Source organism: Cyprinus carpio, chromosome A6 (assembly GCF_018340385.1).
Source record: "Cyprinus carpio isolate SPL01 chromosome A6, ASM1834038v1, whole genome shotgun sequence".
In the NCBI taxonomy this organism is placed as follows: domain Eukaryota; kingdom Metazoa; phylum Chordata; class Actinopteri; order Cypriniformes; family Cyprinidae; genus Cyprinus; species Cyprinus carpio.
In genome coordinates, this window is record NC_056577.1 from 11,590,768 (window position 1) to 11,614,695 (window position 23,928).

Here is a 23,928-nt window from a genome sequence, read left to right on the forward strand (position 1 = left end):
GTACGCAGCATACAGTGGTATACACAAATCCGCCGCAAACTCTATGGGCGCCGCCATCTTGCCTGCCGCCATTACTGCGTGCCTGCGAAGTGTGACGGTGTGACACTTGCCAGTGCCCTTTAATGACATTTCAATGAAAGCGGATCCTGCTCATTAAAGAAAATGTCTGGTGAAAGGGAAAATTGGGTAGATGATGTCAGGCAGTGGCAAAAACTTACTGATAAAGGTAATTTATTGACAACATAATGTAATAATGTATAAATATGTAATGTATTGTAATTAAGAAGTGTATTAATTGATGACAACAATAAAACCGAATGCTGCCATTACTAGCTGTGTTGTTAATATGTTCACAAGCTTCACAAGTTTCAAATAACTATTAGGCCATCCTTAAAAATATTCTTGTTTGCCATAACTGACCGACCCTGTCAATTTAGGACTGACCCAATTAATTATTTTTTTCCCCTTTTTGTCCGACCGACTTGCCGATTGTAATTGCTTTAAGACCCACAGATTTTTTTTACTCTTTAAACTACAAATGCAATAAAATGTGAGACACACGCAATTGACGCTTTTCACACGCTCTCACACCACACATCCATTTTCTCACGCACAGAAAAATCGCGAAGCAAAGACGACACGGAGACCGACAATCTCAGCTCTCAGATTCTGTCAATTTTATTATGAAATTCAAACAATGAATACCGTTTTGGTGCTTGTAAACGTGACGCGACAGATCCCTAGCGGCACCTGAACTGATCATCTCTAGCTAATAGTAAAGAACTCTGTGTAATCCGTATGGCCGTGAACATGGGCAGTCAATTTGCAACAAAGGTTCGTGGATTTCACAAACGGTTTTATTCCAGGCCTGTAGTTTTGTGCTGTTGTTAAAACAGCCAACCACACAACACACTCTTCTCGGCATCACTGGACAGCATACGTACTAAAAAAAAACTAAATAAAAATAACTTTTCGTACAGCTATAATCTGCTACAGCCGCCTACGGGACTAACGCTATTTCTGCTACTTCCTTAGCAGCAAGGCACGCAGTAATGGCGGCGCTGCTTTACTTCCGTGTTTCGCCGGATTTGTCTATAGAGAGACACAGAGGAGACTGTTGACAAAGGAATTGTTGAATAAAGTTGTTATTTTTGTTTTCTTTGCTTACAAAAAGTGTTTCCTCCGCTTCATATAACCCAGATTGCATGTCTGATGGCAGATGGAGTATTCTGACGACGACTTTCATACCTTTTATGCACCGCGACACTGTTATTTACTTGGCAGTCTATGGGACAGTCACAGGCCTCCCGGTTTTCATCCAAAAATGGGGTGGAGTATCCCTTTAAGACTGTTCCTTGCGTCCCCCTGCTCTGCACACGATCTTTATCTCTCTCTCTCTCTGTCTCTCTGTCACCCTCCCTCTCATTCAGCTCAGCTCAAACAATGAACCATTCCAATTATACACTTATTTTCAAATAGCTATGAGAAGCGTTAAACATGGATGCTCGTGCAGTTGCCGTACTATATTAAAGCTTTAATCAGGATAAAACCGTATATAAAAAGTTAACATAAGCAGTAGCATTTACAAATAACAGCATATCTAAAAGTATGAGACAACAACAAACAAAAAACATAGGCTTACCATTAAAAGTTGTGCTTGCACAGGTTCTGCACGATCCTCTTCAATAATATCTTCTGCTTCTCAATCGGGCTCAAACTGATAAGCGATATTACGTCACCATTGTTTGCAATACAACCGGAGCACATGCCACTGAGGTGAGGGGCGGGACGTTTAGACGCGCACTAGAGGCGGTTTAGCCAATCACAACACACTGGGCTAGCTAACCAATCAGAGCCCATCACCTATTTCTGAGGGAGGGGCTTCATAAAAGCAGGAAATGATCAGCGCGTTTCTTAGAGAAGGGACAGAGCAGTGTGGAATAAAGGTAAATTGTGTGAAAAATAATGTTTTTTTTTTTTAAAACAAAGCAGTAACACATGCACCCCATAAACACAATCAAACCTAGAAAAAAATCAGTGACCCACCCCTTTAAGGATTTTAAAAACCAAACCCATCATGTAAATTAAGACAATGCAGCTTATATGTAGACTGCTGATTGCTGATTCCCTGTCTGCAAATGAAGAAAACATCTTCATCAGTTTGACAGCAAACAAATTCTCACAACACAACCAAATACAGAAACGTGCTGCAAATATGTATTTGGATTGTGTTGTGAGAATTTGCAGCACATTTCTGTATTTGGTTGTGTTGTGAGAATTTGCAGTGCATTTATATATTACGTTATTTTGTGAGAATTTGCAGCGTGTTTCTGTATTTGGTTGTGTTGGGAGAATTTGCAGTGCATTTCTGTATTTGATTGTTTTGTGAGAATTTGCAGCGTGTTTCTGTATTTGCAGCGCATTTCTGTATTTTATTGTGTTGTGAGAATTTGCAGCGTGTTTCGTTACTTGAATGTGTTGTGAGAATTTGCAGCGTGTTTCTGTATTTGAATGTGTTGTGAGAATTTGCAGCACGTGCGTTGTCAAATTGATGAATATGTTTTCTTAATTTGCAGGTGTTTTTTTTCTATTTGCATGTGTTTTTTTTTCATTTGCAGTGCGTTGAGCTCTCTCGGCCACCATACAAAACAATACCTGAACTTCATTCACTTCCGTTAACATTTATGGAACACAAAGCTAACTCATGCTCTGACCCAACCCCCAGTATCCGAAGCAGCTTGGTTGTGGCTGTGATTCTACATTGTGTCATTGAAGCAATCTGTTGAAAAGCATTGTAATATCCGCAGTGACTGTACATTCTTCACTTTTGCAGTGGAAATATCATGGAGAGTAAAGGATTAGCATTCCAGATATTCACATTGGTCCTATTGAATTATACAGTGAGGTAGTGATGTTTAGATGCGAGGGTGGGGGGGTTGTGTTGGTTTGGGCTGGGCTCGAGGTTTCAGGGAAAGCCGCATAATAAATGCACAGATCAAGCAAAGCTGTATATTACTGTATATCACTGGTGCCTGTTCAAACACATTAGCCGTGTAATGCATCCACTCTAAATTACTACACAATCTGACTGCAATTGTGTATAGTTTTTTGGTTTTGGTTTTGTTTCATAATATTATTTGATGTGGAATCATGGTTTCTTGTCTTTTAAAGGGGAGAGAGAGGTGATAACAACATGATAGTAATTCAACAAATGGAGAGATGAAGGCTTTTGGCTTCCTCTTAAAGCAGATCATCAAAGTAAATGTGCTTGTGTGTTTCTGGTGAACTGCAACATTATTCCACTGAATATCTCTTTGCACATTCATTTACAAAACAGGCAGTCTCTCTCTTTCTCTCTCTGGCCCTGTTTACACCTGACATTAAGATGCATTTTGCTTGATCCAATCACAAGTGTTCAAGCAAAAAATATTACCACATTATTTACATTAGTTTTTCAGAGCTGTTTGCAACTGACATAGTTATTATGTCTGATCAACTATCTGTTGTTGGAAACACATTGGTTTGACAGTACAGAACTGTTGTTAATGACATCACACAGGTGTTGGTGTAATAACTTCTGCTAATAATTGGTTTTGATACTGAATTGACAGATTATTGCTGTAAATGAAAACAACTATTCCCTCTCACATAGTTTCCCCAGAGTACTAGAGCACATTAACATGTGATACTGTAATGGGGAAAATTACACCATAATACTAAAACAAATAAACACAACCTCACTCTTCAAAAATTGTTTTCATTCTATTGAAAATCTTCAAGGTGTAAAATTATTTTTGTGTATATATGAAAAATGCATTTGAAATGAAAGATACTGTCATGGGGAAACTAATATAGACAACTATAGATCATACTGCTTTTTGAAGTCTACATCATGCTTCAAGAATCTGTGCTTCTAACCACAGTTTAAGAACTGTTCCAGCCACACTACTTTGTGATGCTGTTTGCAGATGTTGGAAGTTGGAACTATGGTTTCGTAATTGCGACCATAGTTGGCCAACAGTGCTTTTGAGAAACGCACCCCATGATGATTCACATATCCTCAGGCATGCACAGAGTTTATGTGTAATGTTTTTGCAGATGACAGAGAGACAGCTGCTGTATGCTTAGCAAATTACTAGAGACATATATTAGAAGATATATAAGAAGAGGTCTTTAAACCAGTGGCCTCGAGACAAATGGATATTTCTTTTGTTCTGACCTCATAATCATAAATGTAGTCTGTTATCAGGAGACAAAAGCTTAGGTTGTTATAGTGACTCTCCTGACCATCTTTGTAAGCGTAGTCAGAGCTTAAGCCCTTCATTGTGATGAAGATTCAGTGAGATGGAATCACTTTGCCAAAGCAAGCAGATGGAGAACTCTAATGCATAGCATAGCATAGCATACCAAATGTATACAGTCTAAAACAGTGTGGTGCTAGAATGTTATGGGGAGTTGGAGGTAGAGTGTTGGGCGAAACTTCAGGGCTCCAGAAAAGTAAATAAATAAAAACTCTGGAGCTATTAGATCCTAAAAAAATATAGACTTTCTATTAGAATTCAGTTAAACAGACTAGGTTTTTTTGTAGTTGTATTTAGTATAATTTTTTTTCTAATTTGATTCATACTACACTGGAAATAAATGGTGCAGAATTTACAATTTTCACTCAGAAATTTCTAGTTAATGTCAAAATAATAATAAAAAAGACATTGGTGTAAATCGAAGGACAAATTGCTTTAAGGCAGTACATCACACAGTATGTCAAACCAACACAGCTTTAGCGAAGAAGTATTAAAAGTACGGACATCATGGAAGAAGCTAAGAAAGCAAAGAGAACATTGACAGAGGAATTTAAAAAAGAGAGAGTGACCATGCAAGTGGCCGGACAAGAGTAAATCTCAGTTTGGCTTTTACTTGATTGTGAGAGCTTTGTAAAATTAAAGGCTGCAATACAGACGCCAGGCTGGACTTCCTGCAGCTAGACAAGTAGGTAATATTAACTGATTGTACTGTGTTTTTGCATTTAATGTTGAAATTAAAGTTCTACTGACTGTAAGTTACTATGCAAGTACGTCACCTTAATCTACTAACCTTAACCCTAACCTAACAGTCAAGTAATACTCTAATAATTCTCTAATGGGAATTAGTTGACATGTAGTTGCAAAGTTACTTACATGAAGTCAACAGAATGTCTAAGGGGGACCATCAAAATAAAGTGTGACCACTACGTGTGGAACAATATATGTATTCGTACCGAACCATCACGGTACGGACATCTCGGTTCGGTGCATGAGGCCTTACAACAAAAACAGGCAATTCACCCTCAATTCAGAAGGGGGCGCCCAGCAGTAATGCAATGCTGTTTGATAACCGTCCGCCAGCAGAAGAACAGAGGTGGGCGCGCTGATGTTTGGTTTGGTAAAATACCAACTGTGCTGTCAAGTTAGCAATGCTGGAACTGATGTGTTCTGTGTGTGTGTGTGTGTGTGTGTGTGTGTGTGTGTGTGTGTGTGTGTGCGCATGGCAGCGCAATCACTTCAACTGTTTCCTTATACCAGCAAAATCAACTTTATACACTTATTGTCTTATTAATAATGCATCACTGTATAAAGGTCTGCTTTTATTTGTGTACACTCACAATGAAAACAAAACATTGTGCTTTTGTAAAATAAAGAAAACATATAGGATGTTGCTTTCTGCTATTTGAGTTTCCTTACTGTGAACAAATAAGCGTGTCACAAAAATAAACTTAAGCTCAGCATCTATAAGCTATGTTATATAGAGATGCACCGATCGATCAGCCAGGGATGGATCGGAATCGGCTGATTTTCCTCATGATTGGCCCGGATCGGTGACCAACTGATCAGTCTCACTTCTTTCCGATTTCAAACTGGTCCGTTTTGTTACCAGTGGCACAGGCAATAACATCACGTCATCCGCGCATTCTCGCTCTCTTCTCTCCGATGACTCCTTCTCTCTCACACGTCTCATTCGCTCCAGTTAAATGGTGCTTGTATTGTGCATTATTTTTGTCATTCCCGCAGGTTTCGCGCTTACACCAAAAGCGCGCGCACCACCACTGATCTATATTAGTGGAGCGCACAAGCCGCACTCAGTCTCAAACAGCTTCTTGGCGAGTATCCAGTTAAACACAGTCAGTTTTGGAACTTTAAATAGTTGAGAAAGAGAAGGTATGTTGTGTAACAGTATATTGGGTCCGTGGATAAACTCTTAAAGGGACCACTGTCCAATATTCCTGCTGCTGTCTGTCATGTTAATCAAAGAACAAAAGACAAAGAAAATCACTTTCTGCTCTTGACTGAATACGTTTTATAACTTTAATGGTAAGTATTAACTTGTATTTAATTTTTACAATGAAGACTACAGAAATGACCTTTGATAAAAATTTACATTTGATTACTTTAATTTCTGTAGTATTCTGTAGTATTTCTTACCTGAATTTCTTGCAATTTTTTTATTTGTTTTTATTTTATTACTGATTTTTTACTTGTTTTTTTTTTTTTTTTATGAAACTTTGCGTTGAAGAAAAGTAGATTTTTGTTTGTATATGCTGTCAATTATATCTCTTAGGAAAACAAATCTTAATCGGCAAAAATCGGAAACGATTATTTAACATAATGTAATAACATTTAGTATTTTTACATATAAGTGAAAAAAAAGAAATAAATTTGTACTACTTCAAAATAAATGATGAGAAACCAAGCATAGTAGATTTTTTTTTTTTTTACAGAAATTGTATCGAACTGTGACCCCTGAACCGAGGTACGTACCGAACTGTGACATCTGTGTACCGTTCCAACCCTAATGACCACACGTGGTCATATGAACATCTAGTCATTGTTAGGCCTGTCACAATAATCAATATATCGACTTACTGTGCAATATATGTAGATGACCTCAATCATTTTTGGTGGTACACTATATCGACCATTATATTTACTTAGAAAATTAATTTCACCATGTTTTGTACATTATACTTGCGTCCATGTCTTTTGCAGCTTCTCATACATAACATGGTGTACTCATGAGGTGCTCATTCAAATTTAAAAAATGCTTCTACAAAAAAAGTTGCATCTGCAGATATGGTGTTGTTTAGGGGTCTGTGCCTTTGTGCATTCGGACATCTGACTTCAAAGTAGTGATTGTGTTTTTCAGCAATAGTGTGCACCCTTAATTTACAGAGAAAAGACGGTCATTGCAAACTGAGCCAGATGCAAATTGCTAACTCACAAGCAAGTCCATGAGCAAATGTGAGTCTGTTTTGTTCCATTTTTTTCACTGACTAACCTAAATGAACCAGTTCATAAGAGCAGTTATTTTGCAAACCGCACATCACATTTCAGATCTCATGCTGTATTTCTATGTGCAGGAAACATTTGTGCAAACTCTAACGAGATGATATCTGACAATATCTGATATGTCCTTTCCTGACTGTCACAATGCTATTTTTTTTCACAATTGCTGCCAGTGCAGTCTGGAGCCCTGGACTTAGAACTCTCGCCAAGTTTTGTCCAAACCACTCCTTTACAGATGGCATCCCAAGTGTACTTTCCCTTACCAATCTAAAAAGGTGAAACAGAAAAGTCAACATTCAGTTAATACCTACTAGTCTACCTGCAGGAAGGCCAGCTTGGTGTCTGTATTGCAGCCTTGAATTTTACAAAGCTCTCACCATCAAGTAAAAGTCAAAACCAAGATTTACTCTTGGCTTGCCACTTGCATGGTCACTCTCTCTTTTTCAATTCCTCTGTCAATGTTTTTTTGCTTTCTTAGCCTCTACCATGATGTCTGTACTTTTAATACTCCTTCGCTAAAGCTATGTTGGTTTGACATACTGTGTGATGTACCGCTGTAAAAAAATGTGCGTAGTTCGGGAAGAAGGAGGCAGGGAACCAGCGAACATTCAAACACTAATAATATAAACAAACACAAAATGAAAGAAAAGCGGCAACCCCTCGTGGACGACTGCCGCACACAAAACACAAAATAAAGTCCAGGCCTGGTCCTCTCTCGTCTTGCACTGTCGTCACTCCTCCTTTTATTCTTTCGGAGCTCCTCCATGGGACTCGATATCTGCGCATTAGCATTTACTCCACCGGCCTCGCTCCGCTCCCACGGCTCTTGGCCCCGCCCCTCATCACAACCGCCTTAAAGCAATTTGCCCTTTTCTTTGACTTTCGTGAAACAGAACTATGCATTCCAGCCATTAAAACACATGCTGAAAATCAAACTATGCATTTCAGGGGAGATTTTCATTAGGTGAATTCATTAGGTCATCTGGTATCTATTCCAGATTAATGAACTAATGAATCTCAGCATGCAGCACCTCACTTTTGATCTCACTGCAGCCTTTTCCCAGAGGTGTGTCTGAACTGGCCATGTTCTCAGGCTTTACACATTGTCTGTAGTGTTAAATCTATGCTTCCTCTGCTGAATCTTCAGCAACACAGTAAAATAGATCATATTTTACCTTGGTTGTGAAGCTATTAGTGAATAAACATATGACTCCTTTACTGAACTGCAAGTTTTCATAATTTTTTTTTATATATTTTTTATTTTTATCATGATTTTTTTGTCATATCTGTTGAAATGAAGCTTTGTTGAAATGAATCTGTATTGAAATTAAGTTTTGTTTCAGCATAATTGCTAATTTATTGCCATGACATATTGTTAAAGACACACATTGGCCGCAGTATTTATTCTAATAAATGTTGGAATATTCCTAATTTCTAATACTGTATACTATATACAGTTTTATATGCACAGTTGAGTTTGTATACTATTTTTTTGAATCAGCAATAAGCTTATAAGTAAGAAAGAAAATAAAGAAAAATTCCATTTTGGAATTTTATTACTGCCCAGATTGAAGTCGGCATGAAACGGAAATGGTGATTGTCTTTCCTTCTTTATTGTAATGCAAATCTGAGTGAAATGGCTTCTCAGAGAAAAAACTAAAACGAGTCTTGAATTTGTCCATTGGGAATTGGTTGATCATTGTTGTTTGCCAGTTGCTGCAATCTCATGTAAGTGATGGGTTGCTGGAGGGGAGGGCTTATTGACCAGTCCTCACACTGGTGCACACGTCATCACAGAAAAGATAGCATTGTGAGGGGGAGAAGAAGTTTTTGATTAGGCTGCAGATTATGAGGACATATGAAATAAAAAATAACAATAATCATTGTAGGGGAGAACCTGAATATTGTACTCCTTCTGAGACTTCAGGTGAGGACCATAATGACTATGACGAGGAGTGTGGTATTTTATGGCTCATTCTTCATTAAGAGTAATTACAGCTCTGGACGTCCAGACAGCACTGCAGCTCAAATGTGGCCCATGAGGTTGATATAGGACGTAGGCAATCACTCTGTAGTCACCTAAATTACCATGGCTGAGGTGATTTATTTACCTTGAGATTAATCCACTCTCCTTCCATATTAATAAACTAGTCTTTGTATTTATTCTGTACTCTCTAAATTCACAGAAGTAAACATAGTAGAATGCACTTGCACAGCAGCATATCCATCTTACAAGTTTACTTCTTAATAAGTTTATTTCTTTAATCGCTCAGATCTCTCTCATTCATTTTCTCTGTGTGCACACATTTTGTATATGTGTGCTCTAGCAGTGTGATAATGTTATTAAGAGATATTATGTGGCTTTGTAGCAGATCCCGGGAGGTCGACTTCTATAATTATTCATGATGGAGAGGTCAGGCAATGGTAGACTGTCCTAATAAAACCGATGGGTGTTTATGAGCAGGAAGTGACCCACTAAGTCACTTTTTTTGTGCCAATTTTATTTTGTCAGAAAGAGCTTTATTGCCAAGTATATTTACACACTCAAGGAATTTGTCTTGGTGACAGGAGCTTCCAGTGCAGAAGAAAGTAATGACATACTACATACATGATAGTGCAGACATATATAGGAATTACACAGTAGAGATGAAACATAACACTAATATAAGAAAATTAAATAATGCAATATTACTTTCAGTTTAACAAAAACAATTATTTATGTGACACTTCATTTTAATGTTAGATGAGGTGTGATTAATGATGATTAATTGCAGAAATCTGTGTGATTTGAGTTTTGCATTTATTTCTTTAGTTTTAATTGATCAACAGATCTAGTATTTTTATATTTCTTAGAAATGTTATATTATATGATATATTTTTCATTAAGTGTTAAGCTTTCTGTACACAAGTGCGGTGTTGTCGGAGCAGATAGCCTTATTGGCAGCACTTGGCTGTCAGGTGGGTTTGAGTCCTGGCTTGTTTTTTTTTTTTTTTTTCATTCCCTCATGTGAAATTATGTTATTTGATCCTAACAAGAAAAATATAGGAAATTTTACAGCGATTAATTTTTTTTGTCTTTAGCATGTTCCTACTGACACATTCATTTTGGCAAAACCCTATATTACACAGATAACCCAGCAGTATTTACAACAGCAAAATAAGTAAATAACAGAAAACCAAACAATTAGCCTTTTTGCAAGGCAAAAAAATGTATCTATATCACTAGTACAGTGTCCGTTCTTGGAGCATATAAGCCCTGCCTGAGTGAGGCTTGCTGCCTCTGGCTCGCGCTGTTCTGTAGTTTATTAAGTTTATTAATTCTGAACGTGTCGTGAGTCCATATTGCACCAAAATGCGACACTGCACTCCCTTGGGTCCGCAGCAACACGCGTGAAGTCGTGTCGCACCACGCTGCATCCAGTGTAGACAGGATCACTGATTATAATGAGCTCTATAGTATTTTTTCGTGCTGTGCCATTTGCGTCTGTTGTAGACATGGTGTTAGAGAGAAGAATGTGTTCAGCCCCCTCCCTCTGAAGCTTAGAATATATTTGGTGTATATTACTACCGAAGCTTCGATAACCAATAATTTGTATTCTATAATATTTTTGAGATAAATTTTTCTAATGACAATTTTATGATTATGATTGGTTTATATACTACAAACACTTTTTCCATTTTTAATCACAGAATAAGGCAGATAATATATTTTATAGCTTCTGTAGCTACTGTAATAAATGCTATGTCAGTTAGCACTGTATTATTCATATACTTTATTTCTTACCTGGAGAAGACTGGGGGGAAAAAAACACATATGTTGTCTCAATCGTTTAATGTCTTTTTTTTAATCGTTTCATTAGTTATGGTTTATGTTTGTTATTCAGCTCAGCTATAGCGATAGGGATTTCCTGCACATCAAAAGTTATTACTACTTCTATGAGTCCGTTTTGGACTTTCTGCGCGAGAGAGGCCTCAAGCTTCGAGTATGAATAAAACAGACACCCGTATAGTTTCCCGTGTATTCTATGCCCATGCTACAGGGAGCCACGGCGGAAGGGTGAAAGAGCCGCATGTGGCTCGGGAGCCGCGGGTTGCCGACCCCTGGTCTAGATGATTACTATGTTCATTCATCCTCTTTGTCTAGGCTTACTGTGGAAAGCAGCCCCTCTTCCTCCCTCCCTAAGCAGAGATAGAAATGGCTTATATTCTCTCTCTTGGAGCACAGTAGTTATGAGGGCAGTATATGGTTGGTTACGTGTAGCTCATTGTAATTGCTGTAGGTTTTCACATCAGCATGTCTTAAAACAGAAATAATCAATATAATCTATGCATCAGTTGCATGTAGCCATGCCTCCCCAGGTTGGCCATGATACCTCGATTTTCTTGGTCATGAGCATGCTTTTAAGGTTAAAGGGAATCATACCAAATGCATGAACTGTTTAACCTTATAAGCTCATGCTAGGGAGGCTCACTGGTGCTTCTTTGGAAACAAATTACATAGCAGCCCTCTCCCTTAACCTAGCTGACATAAGCAGGCTTTTGCTGCAACTATAAAGGCACAAGAGATTGAGAATCTGATAGCGAAGATGAACACAAATGCTTGCCCCATGGTCCATGATCTCATCTGAGGAGTCTGATCTTGAGGGCCAGCTGTCTTATTCTCACTAAGTGCTGGTCTGGCTGAGAGGTGGGAGAGGCAGGATCAGAGCATGCCTCATCAAATGTACTGGATGTAAATGACTTATATGATTCCTAATATGAATGTACAAACACAATTGACTACTGAAAAACGGGGTTTGAGGGTGCATACTGAGTTTTCAGAGCCCAATACTTTTTGAGGATTATTTGAAAGGGCCGTCAACCCTGTTGAAAAAAAAAAAAAAAACCTTTTGCTGGTTAGGTATGTTTTGAAGCATGGCTGCTGGTTTAAGCTGGTCCTTAGCTGGTCATGAGCTCATGACCAGCTAAGGACCAGCTCAAACCAGCAGCCATGCTTCTAAACATACCTAACCAGCATATGCTGTTTTTGTTTTATTTCAACAGGGTAATCTCTAAATATACTCCCTGTGACAAAGCATGTGTTCTTGCTTTGATGAAGCAGATACTGGAGCACATAATTATTTTGTTGCTTCTCTCCTCTCTTCCCTCCTCTTCTTGGTTTATGGGCACAGCCTCTAGAATAAAAGACCTTAGTATCAATGCAAGATTCTAACAGTGTAGGCTGTCATATCTTCGACATCTGTCCATTGTAGTCCAGTCAATTACTGCATTAATAACACCTCCAACGTTCCTCTTAGGGAAATATGACTGTCCAAATAAAGGTAGTCTTTTGTTGTTTGATTAACATTAATGACACCAACAGCAGGTATTTCCATTAGGCATAACAGTCTCTTTTGCAGTTTAATGCCCTTTTAACTATTTTTAATATAAAACATGTCCCGCAGTAGACTGCATTTTGGTTTGACTGATTTGGATGTTATAGTTCAGGCTTAAAGAGTTAGTTCACCCAAAAATGAAAATTAGGCTGCGTTTTACTCACCCCCGAGGCATCCTATGTGTATATGACTTTCTTCTTTCAGATGAATCCAGTCAGAGTTATATTAAAAGTTGTCTTTGATCTTTCAAGCTCTATCATTGCAGTCAGCGGTTGTTGCATTGCTTCAGTCCAAAAGACATGACATAAATGCGCCCTCCCATAAAAATAAAGTGTCTCACACGGGTCTGGGGGGTGAACAAAGTCCTCCTGTAGAGACTTGATGTGTTTTTGTAAGAAAAATATCCATATTCAAAATGTAATAATCACTTTAATCTAGCTTGTGCTCACTGTTTTAAATGGAAGCAGTTCTGGGGGAGGTTTAGTGATTCTGAATGTATCCATAAAGTAGTACAGCCAGGTCAAGGCAGAAGCTTTAATGGTCTTTGGTGTCTCCCTGTGGTCCTGTGTGGTATCACAGTTTGACTTGTGGTTATTTGTATTGAAAATATTTATTTAATTATTGATTAATGATTGCAGCACTATACATACTGTACACCAGTGGTTCTCAACTCCAGTCCTCGGGACCCACTGCTCTGCACATTTTGTTTGTCTCCCTTATTTATCGCACCTGATTCAGATCATCACACTGTAAAACCTGATGAGTTAGTTCAACTTAAACCATTTGAGGAAACCGATTGCCTTAAATCATTTAAGTTTATTAACTCAAACAATTTAAGCATAAACAAATATTTGATTTGTGTCCAAGTAACTCAGTAACTTATTGTTAAAATAACTTAGGTAAATAAAGTTAATAGTACTAATTCCATTAAGTTAATATAACTTAAATCTATTAAGTATTTTTGACTCAAATGTTGCATCTCTCCAAACTTATTAAAAATGTGTTAATCTACTTTATCTGTTTTAAGTAAGACTAACTTAAATCCCTCTTCTTTACACAAATGTTACCACTTAAGTTTCATTTACTCAGTTTATTTCCACTAAAGCAAAATATTATGTATTAGCTGTTACAACTTTAAACTCTGTTGTGGCTACTCAATTCATTTGAGGAAACCGATTGCCTTAAACCTTTTAAGTGGCATTAACACAATATAAACACACATTTTTGACACAACTTAAACTATTTATTTAGTTGGATGCTGAATAACATATCAATGTTAAAACATCAATGTACACAGTTTTAAAAGAAAGTGTTTGTTAGAAACACTATGAAATTAAGACAAAATAATAAAACAAAAACAAAATTATATTTAAGACTCACTTAAAAATCAAAACAAAATTAAATATATAACTAATACTATTCCCATGTGGTAATACAGAGTGTGAAGACAATGAATTAAATGAATTAAAGCCAAATAAATGTAAAAATATATATTTTAAATAAAATTATAAATAGTATTAAATTAATAGATATTACAAAAACTAAAAGTCCATATACTAGAACTTAAATTTAAAGAGTGTTTGTTAGAAATACTAAGAAATTAAGACTCAGATAAAAATAAAAAAAAAAAATTAAATAACTAATGCTATTCCCATGTGGTAATAAAGAGTGTGAAGACAATGAATTAAAGCTAAATAAATTTAAAAAAATAATTATGAATAATATGAAATTAACTGATATTACAAAAACTAATAGAGATGACAAAAGTCCATATACTTGAACTTAAATTTAAATTTAAAGAGTGTTTGTTAGTAACACTATGAAATTAAGACTCAGATAAAAATAAAATTATAATTAAGACTCACCTAAAAATAGAGAATAAATTAAATATATATAACTAATGCTATTCCCATATGGTAATAAAGAGTGTGAAGACAATGCATTAAAGCTAAATTAAATTAATTTTAAATAATATTCAATTAATAGATATTACAAAAACTAATAGAAATGACAAAAGCCCATATACTAGAAATTAAACTTAAAAAGAGTGTGAAGAAACCACAGAATACCACACAATGCAGAAACACATTGTAGTAAAAAAAAAAAAAAAAAACGGAAACCTTGAACCCAGGCTCTTCCAAATTATAACTATCAAGTTATTTGCAACTGTATTGTCATTAAGAAAAAGTTACAACATTGAGGCAACATTTAGAAAGAATATTGCCTAACAATGTTTAAAAGAAATATAGCGAAACTCTTTAGAGTATTGTGTTTGTTTCTAAATTAGTGCCCGTGTTTCTCACTTCAGCTAGTAGAAAGTAGAAAGCCAACCAACCCAGCTGTAATTATGTACACAAGTATCTGTTGCAACACAGAAATCTAAACAGAAACATTTTTGGAATGCAAGCAAAAAAGATACTTTTCAGAACACTACTGACCTTCTACAGAAGAACGTTAACACATTTACTCTATAGCTCATTTCTCAAGGCTTGTAACTTAGGTTTGAGCTGCTTTCTTCCATCATCAAGGTTTGAGGATAACCTGGATGAACTCAAAGAAGCCACTTAGCTTCTCAGGATAGCTCAAATGAAGAGCATAGATCATTCCAAACAAAATCACCAATGAATCAGTCCAAGACATTACAACCTGATCCTCAAGGACAATTGACACGTAGTGACTTTCAAAGGGAACTCCAGCAGGCACATCCTCTTCATTCACCACTGCCACCAGAGCCACTGCTCCATCCTGGATTGACTCCAACTCATCCTGAAAAGGGAATACATGTTCAGTTTGTGGGAGTGTAATTGTACAAATCATCAAGCTTACAAAAAGCCTAAAGGTGTAAAAGAAAACATCATTATTACACCACTGATTTCAGATTTTTACAGATAAGGTTTTCTATTCTTTAATTGCTTCAAGACATAATCAAGGCTACCCTGATTTTATGTTCATTTTGTTGTCCGCGCATGCACGCAAAATCCCATAGGTTCTGTACAGGTTCTGCGCGGCCAACAGAATGAACGAATCACTCTCTGAGACAACTCGGTACTCCCAAGTCATATTAAAGATTCGTTCAAACGGAAGCTTGAGCTCTTGGACGTGATTGTGTACAAGAGGTAAATACGATATAAATACTGTTCGTTTTCTCACACAAACCGCTCGTTTCATGTCTTAGGCCATCAATGTGTACTTACGATGGGGAATCGTTTAATTTGGACTTCTCTGTGCATGCTCTTTAAGACAGTTACTATATACCAGCATTATATGACTGACAGACAACTGTGGTTTGACCTAAAAATATCATAATTTAAACTACTGCGGAAACAAAGACACCTACATATTGGATGCCCTTTAGGTAAGCTAAAACATACCAACATTTAATTTCAAAGTAAACTATTCCTTTAAAACCCATTGATGTGGACTTAACGTATAAGCTGTCTGAGTTTATAGAAGAGCACAAACAAAATACAAAGAGAGATGAGTGGTCTATGGTGTTCAGTTTTTTTTTTTTTTTATACAAATTTGGGAACAGATTATGTGTTAAGTGTCTCTATGTTTCTGATGAGACCTGATTCTTAGCCACATTTTAAACATTTGTTTTACCTGAACACCACTTAAAGTGTTGTCTTGACCAACTTTTATACAAGACTCCCATGTGTGTATATAATTGACTTATAGAATTTAGAAGAACTATATTACTGCCTGACTGTAAATTATATAGTGTTGATGAACAACTCTGACCAGCCTTAATAAAAAAGAGAGCAATCCACAATAAAACCTGAGGGCTCATATAAACTGAACTTAAACTATTTAAATAATTATTTTGTCCCATCTCATTCTTATTTACTTAAGGCTACTTCAGAATAAAGACAAGCACCATTTCATTAAGTGGAAGACCCTAGCATCCTTTTAATGCTCTGTCGCACTACACAGCAAAAATTAAATTATGTTGAGAATTTCTCTAAAGGCAGCCAAGGGTACACAACGCAGTAGAAGGCGGTTTCAAATTTTTTATGTTCAGTGATTTCTCTTTGCAAAATAGATGAAGGTATTAAGCTATGAAAACAGAAAAAAGGAGAATACAAAAATACCTTGCAGGTTTTGAAGACCTCTGATGAATCCTCCTTTAAGTACAGCGGTAGGCCAGCCAAGGGCTGCTGTTCGAGCTGCAGTGATGTTGTTCTTGTCCTGTTGCACAAACAAAGACAAGGTATGCATGTTGGGGGCTGCAGTTCTGTTCACATTCAACATCAATATAATGCATTAATGTTTTTACCTGTTCCTCATATGCCCTCAAAACTTCTTCCATCTTCTCACCAAAACTTCCAGTCTTCCTCTTTTTGTAGAGCTTCAACAGCTGAGGTGTGTACTTGTCAAGTGCAGCATAGAAGGAATACGGTAGATTTTGATTGGTGATCCTATGGAATTCACTGTAGAGCTGCATAGAAAACAAAAGCCCAATTTTTTTTTTTTTAAAAATCAACTCATCATTCATTAACTTCAAGCCATATAAGACTGTAAGGGAAAAAAAATTAAGACAAATAGACAAAACCATATTAACACTAATCATTTTTTTAGCTCTTTATCCAGATCAACCAGTGCTGCAATAATGACCATGACAATGTGTCTTTAAGTTTTTACTCACTTGGGCTTCACAAAAGAGTGCAGGCCATCGGTCTTTCAATTCAGCAATGGGAGGAGCTGAATTCACAATTTCTTCACGCCTGAGTGCAAAGGTACGCTGTATATGTTGATGGATGATAATCATGTCTCTATCAGTCACTGTCTTCTTGAACTGCTCCACCATCTCAAGCCTCAGGTTCTCCAGTGTGTCCTTTGTTTCTCCTTGGGGATAATTGGGCATGAAGTTTATTTCTCCTCTTCTGGGTCTTTTGATTTTGGCCCTGGATGCTGCACCTTCTGGATAGGTCCTGCTGCGTTTTCCGGCATTCACAGCCACATCCTTTATGCCAGCCCTGCTCAGTTTGGTCCTGTAGTTGCCCATCTTGAAGCGCAGGCTGTTCTTCCAACCCTCATACCCTGTTCCGGAACCTTTTTCTTTTAGGCAGGGGTGGTTTGCTCACCAGAGCCTCTGCAGCCATGAGAATATTTTTGGTACTAGGATATGCTTTATGCTTATATATTTCAGCAGCCATTCCATCCAGTATGTTGTGTTTTTTTGATCCCTAGTCAAGCTTAGAGTTTTCCCCTCTTTGACAAATGCATAGTTGCCCTCTCTTAGAGCATGCTCCACCTCGTAGGAGAATGTTGGAATAACAAAGATCTCTGGCCATCGGCAAAGACGATCTAGTGAATCTGTTATCAGACAACAGTGTATCATCTGTGCTGGTTGAACTGAGATCTGGCTCAAGATATCTAACTATCTTAATGGTTGCCTTGGATGATAGGTCCTCGATGTTTCCTAAATTGCATAGGGCATTGTCAAATTCTGGGTCTTGAAACTGAAGCCAAAAGTCATAGGCAAGGTTCAACTTATTTTTTATCTCAATTATGATGGCATTTACAGTCTCAGGACGAGAGGGCAAAATAAGCCTCTCAGCATTGACATCATCAAGGATGACCCTTAGTCTCAGGACATCAGTCACTTCCATTTACACTGTATTAGGGAAGCCTGTAACATAAAACAGACAGAGCTACTCCAGGTGATGCCGCTGTTTTTCACTAGCTGCCTAGACCACCCACACATTATCCATCTGTAACTTCATTAACCATACAGACAAGAGAGTGGTAACAATCTAAAAATCACACTCTCCCAAAATGTCAAACTATTTTTATTTTTTTTAAAGCAAGTATTGGTTAAACGTTTTAAAACAAGAGTATGGTATAATTGGGATACCACAAATTTAACCAGCATATTGCATGTATTTACCTTTGTGATGACACATTGGTCATAGTGGAAAATATGTTTGTTATGTTGTCCAGTGTATTTATTAAAGGGTTAGTTTCACCCAAAAATTAAAATAATGTCAATAATGACTCACCCTCATGTTGTTCCAAGCCCGTATGACCTCTGTTCATCATCGGAACACAGTTTAAGATATTTTAGATTTAGTCCGAAAGCTTTCTGCCCCTCCATTCAAAATGTAGGTACGGTATACTGTGAACGTCCATAAAGCTAAAAAAAGACATCAAAGTAGTCCATGTGAAACCAGTGGGTTAGTTAAAAAAATTTTAAGCATCGAAAATACATTTTGGTCCAAAAATAACAAAAACAAAAACTTTATTCCACTCTTCATTTTCTTAAGCTTTGCCCTCAAGTGTGTTTACGTAGTATAACTGCGCAGAAATTCTGGGATCTACGTCACCACGGAGGTTTACTATTGGCCGACACTGGTCATGTGTGTGATGCGCGTGACGTACTTCACAGAAGCACTACGCAGTTATACTACGTGAACACACTCGAGGCCAAAGTAGAAGAAAATGAAGAGTGGAATAAAGTTTTTATTTTTTGACCAAAATGTATTTTCGATGCTTCAAAAAGTTGGAACTAACCCACTGATGTCACATGGACTACTTTGATGATGTCTTTATTAGCTTTATGGACATGGACAGTATACAATGTATACATTTTCAATGGAGTGTCAGAAAGCTCTCGGACTAAATCTAAAATATCTTAAACTGTGTTCCAAAGATGAACGGAGATCTTGCAGGCTTGGAACGACATGAGGGTGAGTCATTAATGACATTATTTTTGGGTGAACTAACCCTTTAAGGTGATCACTAGTGTTCATTGAAGGTCCAGACAGATCTTTAGCCTCCCTCAGGTCCCTGAGAAGGCTAGTGATGGGCTACTCTCTTACTCGGACACAGGAATGAAATGTTAAGTTGTCAGAATTAGCTTGCTTGAAACCCTGTAGGCAAACAGTGGCATTCGGTCAGTTAGCTGACATAAAGATTTCACTGTATGGCCCTTGCTTTTATGATCTGTTAGCTCATATGACCGCAAATGCTCAACATACCAGGTCTCATAGTCTCATCAGTACAAAGATGATCTCATTTCTGATAAGTAATATGTTTCTGATCTCTTTAAACATAGGCAATGACTCAACATAGACAGACTCCACTTTTGAAGTCTGCACTGGTGGCATGAAAAATCTTGGGGATGACAAATAGAATGCCATCATGTTTTTGTGTCTCTCTGCCCATAGTTTTCAACACATTTTTGTAGTTATGAGAGCAACGAGCAACTGCCTTGAAGACTTTGTGCTTCCCCTCAAATCTCATTGTCCACAGATGCACCAGAGGACCAAAGCACTTTATGAGATGAGGATAATGCTCAATGTAATTATGCTTTGGCCGTAATCGTAAGTTGGGGAATACTTCCTGAAGCAGCTGCCTGTGATCTGAAATCTTACAGGCCATGTACTGAATGGTATCATCTGTGAAAGTATGAGACATGGCAAGTTCAACTATATCTTTTAATTCCATTAGCACCTCCCAGAATTTGTCCCCTTCAGGGACTCTGGAGCCAATGAGAACAGGTAGCAGTCTAAGCAGAGCGTGGTTCTCATGCCCATTCCCGCCGATTGTCCCTCGAGTGGCAAAACTCTGAGGAATCGGGTGAGGGCGGTTAACCTTATTAGAATGTTGGATGGGAAATGACAGTATTGCCCTATTCAGCTCTTCCAAAGTGAAATACTTCCTTGCAATCAAACCCTTCAAAGAATGTGCCAACTCAACAGGAACCACACCTTCAAACAGGTCATGAAGGATGTCAGGTGGAAATCCTGTGATAGGATGGAAATAAGAGAGATGATCAGAAAGAACACAACTTTGTTTTACACCGTAGTTCTCTTCACTGTCACTGAAACACACAATTTACATTTCCACCTAATTTATACCAGTCAACAACAAAAAATAAAACAGTCAGTTTGCCCCATTTTGTCAAAGTCTAGGCAGTGGACAAACTGTTGACCTTGCTATTTGCTTTTAACTAACGTAAAAAATAAATCACCGTATTTCCCTGATAACGTTTTTTTTTTATTTTTCTAAAAACGTTACATTTTGGAGAGTGGAGAACGTGACTGAAAGCGCCAAATCGCGCCAATTTGGGCCCAACCTAGCCCTGCAGTCTAACTTTTAAGCTGAAGCCCTTTCACATGTAAAGTTAACAAAATCCAACATATTTTAATGCACATTCTCTCTCTAAATAATGTTTAACAGTTAGCTAACGTTAGGTCATTCCCTTGTTGTGCGATTTTATAGTAACCTCAGTTAACGCCTTAACTTTAAGTTACTTAAAAAAAAAGGGCAAGGGCATATTAGCTAGCGAGCCAACATAGTTTGCTAACGTTAACATAAAACTTTCACAAACTAACGTTAATGTTACTTAGCCAACTTAACGAACGAGTCATTTTGTATAAACCACTAAAGTGAGAAAATGAATTAGGTTAGAAAATTAGGTGAGAAAATCATTAGGTTACCTCGTGTGGAAGACAAAGTTGTAGCGGTGTCCTGCAGGAAATAAATTATGTCACTGTCACCAGCAAGACACACACAGCAGCAGTGCAGGGGGTCGGCGTTGCGAGCTTCCAGTGCCGTGCCGCGTGAAAACTTGTGATGCAAACAGATAGAAAATGTCACGTCTTCTGCGAGCCGAAGTTTGCTAACATTAACAAAACTTTCGCCAACTTAACGTTGAATCAACGAATAAGTTTTTTTTTTTATGAACCACTAAAGCAGGAATTGGTGCAAGCTAACGTTAGTGCTAATGTTTGCACAACTCGGCAAGTTTGCTAACACTTAGTAACATTCCGATTCAAACAGTTTGCAAACCAGTAAGATTAATAAAATAACAGAAAATCATTAGGTTACCTCGTGTGGAAGACAAAGTTGTAGTGGTGTCCTGCAGGAAATGAATTATGTCACTGTCACCAGCAAGACACACACAGCAGCAGTGCAGGGGGTCGGTGTTGCGAGCTTCCAGTGCCGTGCCGCGTGCAAACAGATAGAAAATGTCTCGTGTTCTCTTCTTCTACTTCTTCTTGATATTTTACGGCTGTTGGCATCCAGTTTATTGGTGCACGTGTTCTCTTTTCGGCGCTGCGTGCTCAAAGACAGCAATGTCCATATTAAAGGAATACTACACTTTTTTTCAAAAAAGGCTCATTTTACATCTCCCCCAGAGTTAAACAGTTGAGTTTTACCGTTTTTGAATCCATTCAGCCGATCTCCGGGTCTTTAGAAGAATATATATATATAGCTATATATTTTTTTCCTACTATGGAAGTCAATGGGACCAGAAACATAAAGTTTCATAGGCTCCAAAATGATAGTCCAATAAACAGTACAAAACCAAAAAAAAAATATTAATTTCGCTTTTAGACAAGGGAAAGCAACACATTCTCACATGTGAGAAGCTGTAACATAAAATGTTTGTTATTTTTACTTGTAAATACTTACACATCTAGACTATTAAATCAAATCTTTATGTTTTGGGGCTTAAGAATTATTGGTATTATAATTGACATTCTTTAGTTTTCTTGGGCACAATATGATGATTTTTAAACATAAAAGACTTGCATTTTGGTGATGATATAAAGTCAACTTAAAAAAAATAAGTCAATGGAACAAACTGGAATCATATTACCAATACTTAAACTTACCCACAAATTTAAGTGCACTCAAAACAACTAAGTTATTACTTCATCAATTCATTTTTGAGTTAGGTTAAATTTATCTGAATGAGTCACTCCAAATTATTGTGATGTTTAAGTTATGTTAAATTACGTCTTTTATTAAGATGGGCTGTTAGGTTTTACAGTGCAGCTCATTAGGAGAGAGGTCCATGAACTGAACTGAGTGTGTCAGATTCAGAAACATTCAAAATGTGCAGAGCAGTGGGTCCCGAGGCCTGGAGTTGAGAACCACTGCTGTACACTGTGAATTATTCCAATTAAAAAGTACTTATTTATTTAATAAATATTTTTCTCTTGGCCACGAGTTTAATGCTTAAACAAACCTGTGTGACCATGGCAACCTGCGATTATCACACATGGATAAAACATTTGTATCCATCCCACAGTCTTGTAAATCCATTAACTAATTGTCTCTTTTTATTTAATATTTGTATATTATTATTATTATTATTATATAACTGTAGGCTAATATAATAATATTATTAGGCTATATTAACTGGTTAGGGCTATATTTTTATAGCCTATTTACTGTTATACTTAATTTCCCCTTTCAATTGGTGTAGCGCTTTATCTAATTAATTTTCTGTATAATATGCTAGAATTATTAATATGCTACCATATTTTGGAAATACTGTAAAGGACTGACAATTATGCCAATAAAGTTTTGACTTTTTGATTGTATTTACACCCGTGTGACGATAAATGAGCGTGTTTTTATTTACAAATAAAACTACGCAAATGATTCATTCCTCAACAAGACAACACATTAATAACAGTCTATTAATTAGACAAAATAAAATGAAATATATAGTTACACTTAAATTCCACCTTTAAACTGCTCTTCCATTAAAAATTCCAGTCATACAGCATAATCAAAGCTTTATTGGCATGTCGCGCATTTACAGTAGGCTATTATTTACAAAACTATTCAGAACGTTATGTAAAGAGATTGAAATGAAGGGAAAATAAATAAAATACATAACGTATATTAAAAAATATAACCAATAATAATAATAATATACAAATATTATGGAAAAAAGATGATCAGTTAATAGACTTACAAGACTGCAGGATGGATAAAACTGTTTTCTTTTTATTTTATGTATTGACACTCCTAATTGAGATTGTAGATCTCAATGGTCTCTAAGGTCAATGGTCAATAAGACCCTTTGGGCTTTACTATCCATCATCCAGAGTTGATAATGCTCAAAAAAATAAAAAGCCATAGACAATGAGGTGCCTTGAAAAAAATGGTACCACACTTATTTTTTTTTCTTTCATATAAAAATACATGAAATCAGTCCCGAAACAATCTAGAAAAGTAATGGATGGAAAGTCACATGTCTCATGAGTTTCTATTTCAAATCTGAAGATGATACCATGAAAAATTGATTTCTGCAACCATTGAGACTAGACTATGTCTAGTCACTCATACTCACTAACAATAATCTCACTCTATTCATATAGACTGCATTCACACTGATAGCTGTGATTACACAGTAATCACGTGTTGATGTGCGCTCGTACAGATGGTAATCATGCAGATACAGCCACATTTCTCACAAAACACACACAAAT

At 36.9% G+C, this 23,928-nt stretch overlaps 1 protein-coding gene and 1 long non-coding RNA gene across 2 annotated transcripts in view; one reads left to right on the forward strand and one right to left on the reverse strand.

Moving 5' to 3' along the window:
* The window catches only part of LOC109089728 (protein kinase C alpha type), a 131,086-nt gene that overhangs the window by 8,815 nt on the left and 98,343 nt on the right, over window positions 1-23,928 (forward strand). The window lies entirely within an intron of this gene.
* Window positions 15,338-16,994, reverse strand: LOC122145288. The gene is made up of 3 exons (XR_006160231.1): window positions 16,968-16,994; window positions 16,783-16,879; window positions 15,338-15,457 (listed from the first exon to the last, which is right to left on the reverse strand). It is a non-coding gene; the product is annotated as an uncharacterized LOC122145288 (long non-coding RNA).